The following is a 15,208-nucleotide window of genomic DNA, read 5'->3' as shown; positions in this document are numbered from 1 at the left end:
CAACCTCCTCATTTTTTTCATACCAATAAGTCTCAAACTTTTTTTTTAATATAATTTCAAACTAACTTATTATTTGATCTATATTGAACATTTTTTTCATTTTAAAATCATATATAATATTTCTAGATTTTAATAGATATTAATTCTACAACAATATCATTGTGTCAAACATTTTTTAGAAAGTTTTCGTGCATATTATTTATTTTTTCTAAAATTTTATGGTATCATTATTTTTTCTAAATTTGTTTAATATTTTATTTTCTTTGACTAAATAAAATATTAGTAACAAGTTTCAATATAATAGAAAATAAATTTTGAAAATAAGTAGTCATAAAAAGATTTAAAAAATAAGGGGTAGATTTTTTTTTTCAGAAATTTAAAAATTATGTCTAGAGTAATTACTTTCTTGCCTAAAAGTATTCTAAGTGAAATATATTTTATCATTTTAAAATATAACCCAATATCTCTTTTATGAAAATAATTTTTTTTTGTCAAAATAATAATAACAATCTTTAAAAAAAACTAAAGAATTTACATCATTTTTTTAATAAAGATCTTCCACGAAATATCTTGAATAAATAAAAGAAATTACCTAATAGTTATTCCAAGAATCGCATAATTCACTTTTTTGTTTAATTTCTATCCTTTTTTTTTATGTCAATCATGCAGTATACTATTTTAAAATGAAGGTTAATTCGAATTTTAGTATCAACTATTAACATGGAAAAAGTTCTTCAAAAAAAGGTACGAAGCTATACATATATATGTACTTAAACTTTAATTATCTATGATATTTTTTTATTATTTTCTCGGTTTCATTATTTTTAAAATTCATATCAAATATTTAATAGTTAAGCATTAATAAAAGGTATATTCATTCAAATATGAAATTTCACCGTAAAAAATTATATTCTAAAAATTTTAGCCCACGTTCAATGCACGTGAATCTAACTAGTCTATAAAAGGACTACATTAAAGAAATTTAGCCCAGGGTGAATATAACATAAAACAACATGTTAAAAACTGAATTGAATTATGTTTTACATAAATAGAAGGTTTAAATAGCAAAAGGTAGTAATTAACAAATACAGTAAGTAACTAGCTAGTCAAATTAACCCTTGCTCTTTTGAGTTTAATGGAGTTAGATCACTTGCTTGACGTGGTTTATCTCTATTAGAGTTGGTTAGTTAGTTTCTATTTTTACGTTGTATCACTTTGTAAATCCCGTGTATATAGTTGGTCTATTTATATGGAACTTTATCAAAGGATGAGATAAAGCAAGAATTATTTCTCTTTCAAAAGCATTAACATGGTACCAGTGAAGAAATAGTTTTTTGTTCCTAGAGTTTACGAGGGTTTTATTTTTTGCCTGACACCTGTTTGGCGGCCCAATTTCTTGTTTTATGAGGGTTTTTCACTTGTTTTTTTTTCCCTCCATTTTCATGGTTCAACACGTTAGCTCGAGCCCCTGAATTACGTCCTAATTCATCTTCATCTTCATCTGATTTCTCCTCAAATGAAGAGCACGTGAATCCCTACTTCTTGCATCATTCCGATAATACAAGCTTATTTCTTGTATCTAATCTCTTGGCAAAAGAAAATTACACTTGATGGTATCGATCCATGACCATTGCGCTAACATTCAAGAATAAGATCGGGTTCGTTGATGGTTCCATTCCACACCCTACTGGCGAATCACCTAGTTCTTGGATTATTTGCAATAATGTGGTTATTGCTTGGATCTTGAACTCATTATCCAAAGACATTTGCACTAGCGTCTTGTTCTCTGATTCTGCATGCGAAATCTGGTTGAATCTTCAAGAATGATTTTAGTGACAAAATCTCCCTCACATTTTTTCAGCTTCGATGTGATCTCTCAAATTTGGTTCAAGATCAACTCTCTGTTGGTTCTTACTTCACTCGATTGAAGACTCTATGGACCGAATTGGCCTCCTATAGCCCTTCTTGCACTTGTGGTTCTTGCTCGTGCGGTGGTGTTAAGACAATTGGTGAGTGTAAAACATAATTTTGTTCAACTGAACATGTTTCTAATTTCATATGAAACGATTTAGAACAAAAAACTGAAAGCGAAGATTTTAGACAATCGTACTAACCTCCACCCATTGTTGTCGAATCTATGGAGACGAAAATCAGATTTCTAAGCTCTCACTCTCTCCCTTAGATGGTGTTTGCGAATGAATAGAGAGCAAGCTTAGGGACCTAAATTCTTCACCTAATGTTTCTGTATGGTACTTAGGCCATCACTAAGAACCATATATATGTAATAGCTTAATGGGTTGATTTAAGTATGGAGTTAAATGAGCCATCAATAGGTTATATGAAAATGTTATAACTTACACACTTAATGAAATTAAATGGCCAATTTAATTTGCTAAATGAAATATAACTTACATTCTCCCACTTGACTCATCTACTCCATCATTCAGTAAAATAAGAAACATAATATATGAATCATAGCGATAGGTCCTCTGAAAACGAGTATTATCTTCTATGTATTACAATATATAATGTTTCTTGCTAAAGCTAGTTCTTTATGAATAAACCTTATGTTTATTCTAGGTCCATACCTTGAATGATGCTTCTCAACAAAAAAACTTGTGCACAATATAATCAAATATGAGAGAACATCCCAAAACTGAGTTTAATTGAAAATTAAATTGTTCTTACAACGAAAATCACATAAAGGAACCAAGTCCCATCCTAATTACATGATCCTTGAATTTCGACGGTGGCATGTCCTTAGTCAAAGGATCAGCCATCATCAATTCAGTGCTAACGTGTTGAATGACCACTTTCTCTTCCTTAGCACGTTCTCTTACAGCCAAGTACTTAATGTCGATGTGTTTGCTTCGACTACTGCTCTTGTTGTTCTTGGCCATAAATACAGCAGCTGAATTGTCACAATACATCTTTAGTGGCCTAGATATAGAATCTACAACTCTCAGCATAGATATGAAACTCCTCAACCAAACACCAGGTGAGGTTGCCTCAAAACATGAAACGAATTCTGCCTCCATAGTGGATGTGGCAGTCAAGGACTGCTTTATGCTTCTCCAAGAAACAGCTCCACCGGCAAACATAAAAATATATCCAGATGTTGATTTACGATAATCAACACAGCCAGCGTAGTCTGAATCAGAGTAGCCAATCACCTCCAACTCATCAGTCCGTTTATACATAAGCATGTAATCCTTAGTTCCTTGAAGGTACCTCATAACCTTCTTTGCTGCTCTCCAGTGGTCCATACCTAGATTACTCTGATATCTTCCCAACATTCTGACAACAAATGCAATGTCAGGTCTGGTACAAACCTGAGCATACATTATGCTTCCTACAACAAAGGCATATGGAATGTTTTTCATTTGTTCCCGCTCAAGGTCATTCTTCGGGCACTAGTCCAAATTGAACTTGTCACCCTTCACAATGGGAGCTATACTTGGTGAACAGTCTTTCATCTGAAACCTTCTAAAACTTTGTTGATATAAGTTTCTTGTGACAGACCCATAATACCCTTATGTCTGTCTCTATGGATCTTTATTCCAATGACATAAGATGCCTCACCCATATCCTTCATGTCAAAGTTCTCAGAAAGAAATTCTTTCACTTCATATAGCATACCCTTATCATTTGTCGCAAGTAAAATATCGTCTACATACAAACCAAGGAAACAAATCTTGCTCCCACTGACCTTCTGGTATATACATTGATCCATGACATTTTCTTCAAAACCAAATGAAGTAATGACACTGTGAAATTTCATATACCACTAACGGGAAGCTTGTTTCAGTCCATATATAGCTTCTTAAGCTTACAAACCAAATGCTCACCATTACTAGAGGAAAATCCTTCAGGTTTGTTTATGCAAGGGTTTGCACAACGGTTCTTCACAAATCAAGCTCGAACCCGATCTCCGGTCCCGACCTGAACACTAGAGTGGACCTGCACAAGGGGCTAAGCACTCCGACGCTCAAGTCAGTATAGGTCGGACTCTATATTTAGTTCGAGGTGAGATTCGATACCTGAGCGTGAAATGAATTCCTCTATTTATAGGTGGTGGATCCGACAGTACACACGACCGGCGGTTATATGTCTTTTCTCATATCGGACCTGTCGGGTTCCGAGCAGATCGAATCACAACCAGGTTGAACCTTGGCGTCTATACTTAGCCTTTTTGGTAATGGGCAAACCCGGTCACCTCGGCAGGGCCGAGGTGGGCCTGGGCAATTATTGTTATTCAATTCTTCAAACTCCAGTAAGTGTCCTCTACGTGTCCCTAGTATTTTTATCCCCAAACATTGGCCCCCTCTCTGTCAGGTTCGATCTCGACCTGGAAGAGAAGTTTATCCGATTCCATTTCGGACACGTGGCGACTTTTAATTCGTTGAAGGAATATGACCGTTGCAGAAGATGTTTCGATCTGCCAGGTTGTCGGAGCACTCGAGTATTTCGTCGTTACGGATCTCGAGATGATCCTAGCCGCTTGTTGATTACACGTGTATGGTGCAGAGGTTTTTCCGATTAGCTATAAATAGTCCCGAAACTTCAGGTCAAACCTTACGTTCCCTGAATTTCTGGAGTTCGATCTGAAACCAGCTCGAACCTTCTGTAGGTCAGTCATTCTCGTTTTACTCTTTTTCAGATATGGTAGTAGTTTTCTTGTCTTCCCCTTCCAGTAGTGATAGCTTAGGTAGTGCAGGTCGGACCATAAGTAGTTCGCCCCCCAAACCAAGTGACTCTGGGGGGGACTTAGCTCGTAGGTTCGAGTTCCAGTTGGAAGAGATAGAGAATTTTAGGTTTTCGGACGTTGGGGAGGATAACGACACTTCCATCTCGGGCCAGGGTTTGGAATACCCTTCTAAAATGCCCAAGCATTATCTCGGACCCCTCCGTAGGGGGTTTAAAATTCCAAACGACATTCTCCTTAGGATTCGTGAGGAAGGGGAAAGAGCTGACAATCCTCCAGAGGGATGGGTCACTCTTTACTTAAAAATATTTAAGTACGGCTTCAGACTTCCTCTCCACCCTTTTGCTCAAGAGTTCCTCAACCGAACTGGTTTGGCGCCTGCACAAGTGGCCCCCAATGGGTGAGGTGTCATTTTTGCCTTAGCCATTCTTTTTTGGTTGCGAGCTCGGGATGAGGACAAGGCCGAGCTACTAAGTGTCGAGCAGCTTCTTGGATGTTTCGAAGCCAAGAGGACAGCTAAGAAGCTTGGTCGGTACTACATGTGCGCAAGGAAAGGCACGGGTGGTATAGTCAAGGGGCCGACCTCCATCAAAGGATGGGTAGGGAAGTGGTTCTTTGCCTCAGGGGAATGGCTGGTAAAGGACGAGTCTGGTCGTGCCTTCTTTGATGTTCCCACTAGGTTTGGGAACTTAGGTATGGAGTCTTTCTTGTTTCTTTTCCCTTTAATTTCTTGCCTTTCACATCTAACTCAAATCTTCGTTTGCTTTGTGCAGTATCGATCAAACCGATTCCCGAGCTCACTCAAGCCACCTTCGACACCCTCAAACACTACAAGGACCACTTTCCAAGGGGCCGGAAGATCGAAACCTTGGTCACCGACAAGCTGCTCTTAGAGTCAGGGATATTGGACTACAACCCTTTAGTTCGTCCGATTGAAGCTTCAAGGCCAAACTCCGAGCTCGGTAAACCGTGCTCGATCTCGACTTCAATCTTAACTTCAAGTTTTCCCTTCTGACTTTTTGTTTCATTCGTATTGCAGCCATGGTGTGTGGATTCACGAGCAGCGTGAAGCGTAAGTCTAAGAGCCGTGCTCATGCCCTTAAGACAGTTCAAAGCTCTGATCCAGTGACTCCTACTGTGGATCAGCATGTAGCTCAGGACCAGGCTGGTCTATCTTCTGAAGTTCCAACTCCGGTGATCGAGTTGGATTCTACTGGGGAGCGCTCCAGGGAGAAGCGCTCGAGGAGCGAGTCCGTAGCGTTGGACGTGTCACCTCTTTGTGAGGTGAGAGAGGGCTCTCCTCTGAAGAGAAGGAAGAAAAAGAAGAAAGCCACCTCCTCATCGGAGGTTGGACCTTGTGGCCCCCTGCCCTCAAACCACGCCGATCTGGTGGATGACCCTGAAGCTCGGATGGGGGGGACATCTGATGTGAAGATGCGGTTCAGAATGGAACCGTCAAGCTCCGGGGTGAAAGACCAGGTGTCACGCATCTCGGCTGCCTGCTTGGATCGCTGTCTCAGAAGAGCATCCAAGTTTGTGAGTGATTCGGGGTCCGTACTGCAACGGACCATCGACCACGCTGTCGAGGTAAGATCTACTCCTAACACTTGTTTCCTCATTTTATGGCTTGAACTGACCTATGTTTGCCTTCTGTGTTCCGCAGGCGTTCACTACCTCCATCAATTTAGCAATCATGATCAAAGTCGAGCTGGATGGAAGGGAGACCTTGGCAACGAAAGAGAATGAGAACTCATCTGCTGCCTTAGAGGCTGCCACCACGCTCAACAGCGAGCTGCTGAAGGCTCGGAGCGAGGTGGACATTTTGAGGGCCGAGGTTGAAGCCAAGGTCGAGTTGCTGAAGATGGAGGATGAGAGGCATAAGGCCCACCTCCGAGCTGCCCACGCCATCACTAAAGGGCTGGAGAAGGAAAAGTTCCAACTCCTTAAGGAGAAGGACGACATGCTCCAAGCCCTTGAAGGGAAGGACGCTGCAATTGGGCGTCTCGCTGCTGAGTTGAAGGCGGAGAATGAACGCCTTACCAACGGAGCTCTTCTTGAAACAACCTTCAGGCAACACCCAGACTTTGATGGGTTTGCCAAGGACTTTAGCGATGCAGGCTTCAACTTTCTGATGAAGGGCATTGCTGCTGATATGCCGCACCTCCAGGTCGACCTCGGCGATCTGAAGAAGAGGTATGCTGAGAAATGGGCTCCTGGGCCCAACGACACTCCAGGTCCTGCATCCCTGGTGGACAAGTACGTCAGAGATCTGGACTCTGACTACTCTGACCTGGACGAAGACGAAGCTCCTAGTCAGGAACCTACTGAGGTCGGCACTACCCAGGAGGGAGCTCCTTATCAACAGAACGGATCTCAGGAGGTCAACCTTCTGGGCTCTCAAGGCGAGCTATCTTCTCACCTCGGGAGTGGCTGAGCCTCCTTGTTGATTTTGTTGCTTTTTATTTCTTTTGTAAGTCTTTGGGCAGAGCTACAAGGTATACAAGCCTTGGCTCTGTCCTTTTAATCAATGAAATTTCAATTCTTCCATTTCCGTTTGTTCTTTTACTACTTTTTCCTTAAGCTTTTTTTTTAAGCTTGCTTTTGTAAGTCGGAACTCATGTATGAATAACTCCATCTCGCACTTCTAACTCGTAAGTTTAAAGGATTAAGTGTGGGATAACTCTCTTCACATCGCGCCTCTTATCCAAGGTTTGAATTTGAGAATTTCTTTTATTGATCTTTAATATTTCTCTTCGATCTCGGAAGTCCAAAAGATAATATTAAGCAATCTGAACTTTCTACATCTCACCTTTGACTTAAACGTTCAAAGGGTTGAATTTTGAGTTCGTATTTAACACTCACATCGCACCTCGAACCCGTGGGTTTAGAGGATTAAATTTCTTGGACCTTCAACATCGCCCCTTTAACTTGAGCATTCAAAGGATTGAATTTTTTAGGTCTCATGGGAGTCCGTGGCCCCCATTTAATTTCTAATCGAACTCGGAGTTATGAAATTAAATAGCTCCATTTATTAAAAGTTCCGCCCCTTGAAAATTTTTACAAGTCCATTTTAGGACCATTTTGACATTTCAAGGGTAATAGCGCTTCAGTGCTCCGTGTTACATGGATGTGCAAGCACTCTTCCTTCCAGATCGGCCAGGATATACGATCTGGGACGAACTATGCCTTTAACTTCGAACGGTCCCTCCCAACTTGGGTCAAGGGTGCCCACATGACTCTGAATTTTCCTTAAGACCAAATGTCCAACTTGGAAGCTTCGAGGTCGAACTCGGGCATTGTAATGTCTGGCTATTCTGTTTTGATGCTCTGCTAGGCGCAGCTGAGTCATTTCCCTTTTTTCTTCCAATAGGTCCAGGTTAAGGAGTAGCTCTTTTTCGTTCTTCGCTGGCTCGTACTGCTCTATCCTGTCTGTTGGTATACCGATCTCAACCGGTACAACAGCTTCGGAGCCAAAGGCTAGCGAGAACGAAGTTTCGCCAGTTGACTCCCTTGGGGTGGTCTGATATGACCATAATACTTTAGGTAGCTCCTCGGCCCACCTTCCCTTTCTGGAATCCAGTCTCAGCTTGAGTCCTCGTTTTATGATTTTGTTTATCGCTTCAACCTGCCCATTTGCTTTCGGATGTGCAGGGGACGAACTGAGATGGCTCATGCCCAATTTTCTGCAAAAGTCCTTGAATTTTGCATTGTCGAACTGCTTTCTGTTGTCTGTCACGATGGCGTTCGGTATACCGAAACGACATACGATGTTTGACCATATGAAAGATGTGACTGTGGATTCCGTGATGTGGGACAACGCCTCGGCCTCGGCCCACTTAGTGAAGTAGTCTACAGCGACAACGACGAATTTGGTTTGCCCTTTGCCTAGGGGAAAAGGACCTATGATTTCTACCCCCCATTGTGCAAATGGCCATGGGGCCGAGATGGGGGTTAACAGCTCGGGAGGCTGATGGATAATGTTTGCGAAGCGCTGGCAGTTGTCATAGGTCTTCACAAATTGTTTTGCATCGTGCTCAACAGTGGGCCAATAGTACCCTTGTCGAACCACCTTGGCCGACAACGACCTGGCGCCCGAGTGGTTTCCACACACCCGTTCATGGATTTCCCTAAGAATGTAGAGGCCTTCCTCAGGAGTCACACAGTTAAGCAGAGGCAGGGAGAAACCACGTCGGTACAACACTCCGTCTCGGAGTATGAACCGAGCTGCTCTCCGCGCCATCCTCTTTTGCTCCTTTGAATCTTGCGGCGGATTCCCTTTGATAAATTCCAAGATTGGATCCATCCACGAGGGCGATGGAGTGTCAATCTCCACCACGTCTGGATCCAGGATTGAAGGATTGTCCAAGATCTCCACTGGGACTGACCTGGCCAGGTCGGTCTCATATGCTGATGCCAATTTGGCTAAGGCATCAGCATTAGAATTTTCCGACCTTGGAACTTGACTAACCTCGTAAGTCTGGAATTGGACGAGGTGCGATCTGACATTGCTTAGATATTTTTCCATTCGGGGGTCCTTCGTTTGATACTTCTCCTTAATCTGATTTACGATTAATTGGGAGTCGCTAAGACCTTAATGTGGACAGCCCCTAGTCCTTTGGCAACGCGCAGGCCTGCCAGGAGTGCTTCGTACTCGGCCTTATTATTTGAAGTCCGAAAGTTGAATCGCAGTGCATACTCAAATCGCTCACCACCTGGTGTAAGCAAGAGGCTTCCTGCCCCGCACCCCTTCTCATTGGAGGATCCATCAACGTAGATCGTCCATGGAAGGTCGGCCTTGACCAATTGAGGCGGTGGGGTGAGTTCTGCGATAAAATTGGCCACTGCTTGCCCTTTCAACGCAGTTATTGGCTCGAACTAGATTTCATACTCGCATAGCTCCATTTCCCACTTCATCAGGCGCCCTGATGTTTCTGGCTTATGGAAGATGTTCTTTAGGGGCAAGTTGGTAAGTACTACGACGGTGTGCGCTTGGAAGTACGGCCTAAACCTTCGGGCCGAGGTGACTAAGGCGAGGGCCAGCTTTTCCATTTGGGGATATCTGGTCTCGGCCTCGGTCATGGCTTTACTTGTGTAATAGATAGGACTTTGGCATACTTCTTTCTGCTTGACTAGGGCCGAGATGACGGCGCTATCGGACACCGCCAGGTATAAGTGAAGCTTGTCTCCTGGCAACGGCTTGGCGAGTAAGGGTGACGAGCAGAGGTAGCTCTTTATCTGCTCTAACGCTTGCTCGCACTCCGTCGTCCATTCGAAAGGCCCTTTCTTTCTCAAGACCTTGAAGAAAGGAAGGCACTTATCTGTTGACCTCGAGAAAAACCTGTTCAGAGCTGCAATCCTGCCATTGAGGCACTAAAGCTGTTTAAGAGTCTTGGGCGCTTCCATCTCGAGCACGGTCTTTATCTTCTCTGGGTTGGCTTCGATCCCACGGTTGTTTACCATAAAACCAAGGAACTTCCCTGAGGAGACTCCAAAGGCACATTTGGCTGGATTGAGCTTCATTTGATACTTTTGCAGAACTCCAAAGGCTTCGGTCAGATCGGAAAGATGCGACTTTGACTGCTTGCTCTTGACAAGCATGTCGTCCACATATACTTCCATGTTTCGACCGATCTGCTTGGCGAACATTTTGTTCACCATCCTTTGGTAGGTTGCGCCCGCATTTTTTAGGCCAAAGGGCATCACCTTATAGCAGTACAGACCTTGGTCTGTTATGAACGCGGTATGATCTTAGTCTGGCACATGCATTTTGATTTGGTTGCATCTGGAGTAGGCATCCATGAATGTGAGCAGCTCGTGCCCGGTTGTTGCGTCTACGAGCTGGTCGATCCTCGGTAGGGGGAAACAGTCTTTTGGGCATGCCTTATTTAAATTTGTGAAGTCTACGCACATTCTCCACTTCCCGTTGGATTTTTTAACTAATAAAACATTATAGAGCCACTCGGGATGTAGAATTTCTCATATATATTCAGCTTTTAAAAGTTTATTAACCTCCTCAACAATTACATCACTCCTCTTCTTATTTACAGGTCTTCTTTTTTGCTTTACAGGTCGGAATGATAGGTCTATGTTGAGGCGATGCACCATGATCTTCTGGTCGATGCCAGGCATGTCTTCGTGAGACCATGCGAAGACGTCCGAGTTGGACCTGAGAAAGTTGATCAGCTCTTCCCTGTTAGTGGCCCCCAGCTTGGTTCCTATGCTTACTTGTTTTTCAGGGCTAAGTAAGGGAACAAGCTCGAGCTCTTCTACTGACTGGGTGAACTGCCTCTTGCCTTCCCTAGGTAGGTCGTCTTGATTGGCTTGCTCTTCCAGGGCACATACTAACGACCCTTTAAGCGCGGATGCATAACATTCCCTTGAAGTCTTTTGCTCACCTCGGACCGAGCCCACTCCATTAGGGGTTGAGTATTTCAGGACTTGATGTAGCGTGGAGGGGACGGTCCGAAATGAGTGGATGATGGGTCTCCTGAAGATGGCGTTGTAGGCCGATCTACCGTCAATTACCATGAACTCGGCCATCTGCGTTACTTGGGTAGCATCTTGCCTGATCGTGACCGGCAAGTTAATACACCCTTCTAGGGAGACTGACTTTCCCGAGAATCCAACCAAGGGCGTTGGACTCTTTTTCAACTGTGATCTGGTTCACCCCAAGGCTAGATATGTCGGAAGGGACAAGATGTTGGCAGATGCGCCTCCATCTACCAGTACCCTTCAGACCAACATGTGATGGATTAGAGGTGCGATCACAAGCGCGTCATTATGGGGCAAATTGACCCCCTCCAGATCAGCATCGCTGAAGGCAACGGAAGAGGTCGGCCTTTGCTCCCTGATGATGCACACTTCGCGTCTGACTTGGCGAGCTAGCTCCTTTCTTTTATTCCCAAACTGACCCCCACTTGGGCCTTCGAAAATGGTATTGATGACCGCAGGTCGGTCGTCTCGGCGAGGTGGACCTCGGTTTGCCTATAAATTTTTTGAAGTAGCCATCTTGAATAAGGTCTTCAATTTGACGCTTCAATTCCCATCAATTTGATGTATTATGGCCGTGATCGCGATGAAAACGGCAATACTTATCTTTATTTCGCTTTTCTGGGTCTCATCGGAGCTTCTCAGGTCGCTTGAGGAGCTTTTCCATCCCACTTTCCTCGATGTTTGCAAGTATCTCAAAGATGGGGATGGTAGTTGGAGTATAACGCTCGTAAGGTCGACTTCGATTATGGTCGCTCTCCGACCTACGATACTCGGTTCGGCTGCCAGAAGAGGACGATCCCTTGTCCTTACATCTAGCATCAACCTTCCTCTTCTCTTGATTTAGCTTCTTTTGGTCGATCTACTTCTCAGGTCGGCCAGTCTTGGTTCAGAGGAGTTCTTGTCCATCGAATGACCTAATGAAAAAACAATACCCAAGTTAGATAAATGATTAAACAAAAACCAACCTACTCATCAACATTCATAGTCTTCCTTATCAACTTGCTCGATAATATAATAAAACAACCAACATAATGACCAAACAGAAGAAGTTCAATTCAAATAAACGACATGCCTACACTTTTTCTACATTCTTAAATTATATAGCAAAAAATATTAGTACAATCATCCTGTAAGGAAAGTATCAATATGATATGATAACCAACAAAATGATCAAACAAAGTTCCAACATAACAGAAGAAGCTACAATAACAAAAATAACCGAACACTTCTTCTATATCCTTTAGTAGCATAGCACAAAATGAACTTAAACAATATAACACAAACTAGCTAGTATAGCAGAGGGATTGGAAACGTACATTCCTTGTCTATAATCAATATTCAGTATTCCTTGCAAACGTACTCAATATAATATAGCTATAGTCCCAGCATATAACAAGTTCGATTCATAAGTATTTAATATTCAAATGCTATAGTATGAATGATGACGAAAAGCTTAAAATAGCTTACCTTTGTTATGATGGAACTTTGAATGAAACGGCCACAACATGCTTCAGCTTACCCAGACGCAGTTTGACAAGGAGTATAATTCAATTATTGTAATACCTAAATTTGGTTTCTGGAAGACTTCCACAAGCAACAAACTCCATGGTTTTCCAGCCTCAAAGCATGTAGCATGGACATATTGAAGTCTTGGAGTCTGCACATGAATGCAAATTTCCATTACACTTTCCCCCGTACATATTAAAAAACATTCACAAGGAAATATTAATAAATAAATAAACCTGTAGGAAAATTCGACAGTAGATAAACTACAAGAAAAAAGGGATATCATAGCTTACAAAAAATGCTATAAAAGACTTTTTATAGCGTTTTTGGAGAGTCGTGACAGCCGATGCTATTAAAAGTCCATGACTTTTGATAGCGTTTTTCAAGAGCTATAGTTGACGCTATAATAAATGAAGAAGTTATAGCATGGGAATGGAGTGGGAGTGACATGGGGATGGAGTGAGAGTGGGGTGTACAATATTACGATCGTGTTAAATAGGCATTTTAAGTTGTTTTGTTGTAGTCTTAAATATATAGTAACAAACATTCAATGGAAGAACACAAGAAGAACCAAATAATGAAAGAAGAACCAAATATTTACTACTTATAACAACCAAATATTGACTACTTACAGCAACCAAATAATTAAAGTTGGAAAATTTTAATCTCATCCAGAAATAGGAAAATTCTCATACCGTTCAGAAGTAGGAAAATTCTCATACATTTCAAAAGTAGGAAAAGCAGCATAGAAAAATGAAAGCTAAGGAGCGATAGAATTAATAATCGAGAGTGATAAGTTATTACCATTAAACAAACACAAAATCAATAATTAAATAACATAAGCAAGAAAAGAGATGAAATAATGTAGTAGTTATAATGGGAGTAGTTATAAGATTAAGATAAAATAGGCCGTTTGTAAGCATATTACAGCTAAAAATTTCTTATCAAAAGAAAAAAAAATAAAGTGATACATGATGCTAATATTAAAAATGATTTGTAGACACAAACTTGGCATTAGGTATACAACATTCTTGAGAAAAGATGAGTAAAATTTAGCTTACTTAAAAGCTTCCAAGTCATTGTTGAACTTGCTTGAAAGCACTCTCTAGAATCACGGTAGACAAATGAAATTTAAAATTAAATCAATAGCAAATTTTGACAAAATCAAGACATTCTCTAGTAGTGTCATGTTGCATATAATATTCTTTTTTGCTTGCACATTGTTCGAGTTCATGGTTGATGCATTGGTAGCAATACTTTTGTCTCGCTTATTTTTTGGAATGTTGGCCACCTTATACTTTCATAACGAAGAGAAAAACTTTGGTGTGAGTTGTTAACTATATCACTGTTTATTCATTTGAAGGTGTAGTACTTAGAGTAATCTGAATATTTAAATTTTCTGGTAGGACTACTTCGTCAGACACACTACTTTGACGTATCTATTTTGTCAGATAAGAAATTTTTGGTCGGCTTCGTAGCTCAACGCATATGCGGTACTATATTATTTAAAACTTTGTTTGGATGTTATTGTTTATGTCAAGTTTTTTAGAAAGCTCATTTTCCTAAGTTGCTTATTATTGGTTTATATGACAGGAGCAATCTTCGCACTAGAAATGTTTGTCGAACTGCGTTCGGGTGAGCTGAAGCATGTTGTGGCCAGTTCGTTCAAAGTTCCATCATAACAAAGGTAAGCTATTTTAAGCTATTCGTCATCATTCATACTATAGCATTTGAATATTAAATACTTATGAATCGAAATTGTTATATGCTGGGACTATAGCTATATTATTGAGTACGTTTACAAGAAATACTGAATATTGATTATAGACGAGGAATGTACATTTACAATCCCTCTGCTATATTAGTTAGTTTGTGTTATATTGTTTAAGTTCATTTTGTGTTATGCTGCTGAAGGATATAGAATAAGTTTTCAGTTATTTTTGTTATTGTAACCTCTTCAGTTATGTTAGAACTTTGTTTGATCATTTTGTTGGTTATCATATCATATTGATACTTTCCTTACAAGATGATTGTATTGATATTTTGTGCTATGTAATTTAAGGATGTAGAAAAAGTGTAGACATGTCGTTTATTTGAATCGCGCTTCTTCTGTTTGGTCGTTATGTTGGTTGTTTTATTATATTATCGAGTAAGTTGATAAGGAAGACTATGAATGTTGATGAGTAGGTTGGTTTTTGTTTAATCATTTATCTAACTTGGGTATTGTTTTTTCATTAGGTCTTTCTTAACCCAAAAATGTCGACAATTAGAAATGCAACTAAGTGGTGGCTGAGCATCGTTATTGGGGTTGGTGTGTAAAGAACATGTTTAATTCTGTAATTATGTAATTTGTGTTTGAGAATACTAATACATTCTAAATTAATATATTAGCTTCTTTGTTCATGTTTAATATAATTCAACTTTGTTATGGTAAATTAATATATTTGCGTGTTCGAACGACAATTTAACAATATGATATTTATATTTCGCGACATCTACAATCAA

Source organism: Momordica charantia (genome assembly GCF_013281855.1).
Source record: "Momordica charantia cultivar OHB3-1 chromosome 6 unlocalized genomic scaffold, Mcharantia_2.0 BLBB01000006.1, whole genome shotgun sequence".
NCBI lineage: Eukaryota > Viridiplantae > Streptophyta > Magnoliopsida > Cucurbitales > Cucurbitaceae > Momordica > Momordica charantia.
The sequence above is the reverse complement of the archived record's forward strand: the minus strand, read 5'-3'. Positions refer to the sequence as shown.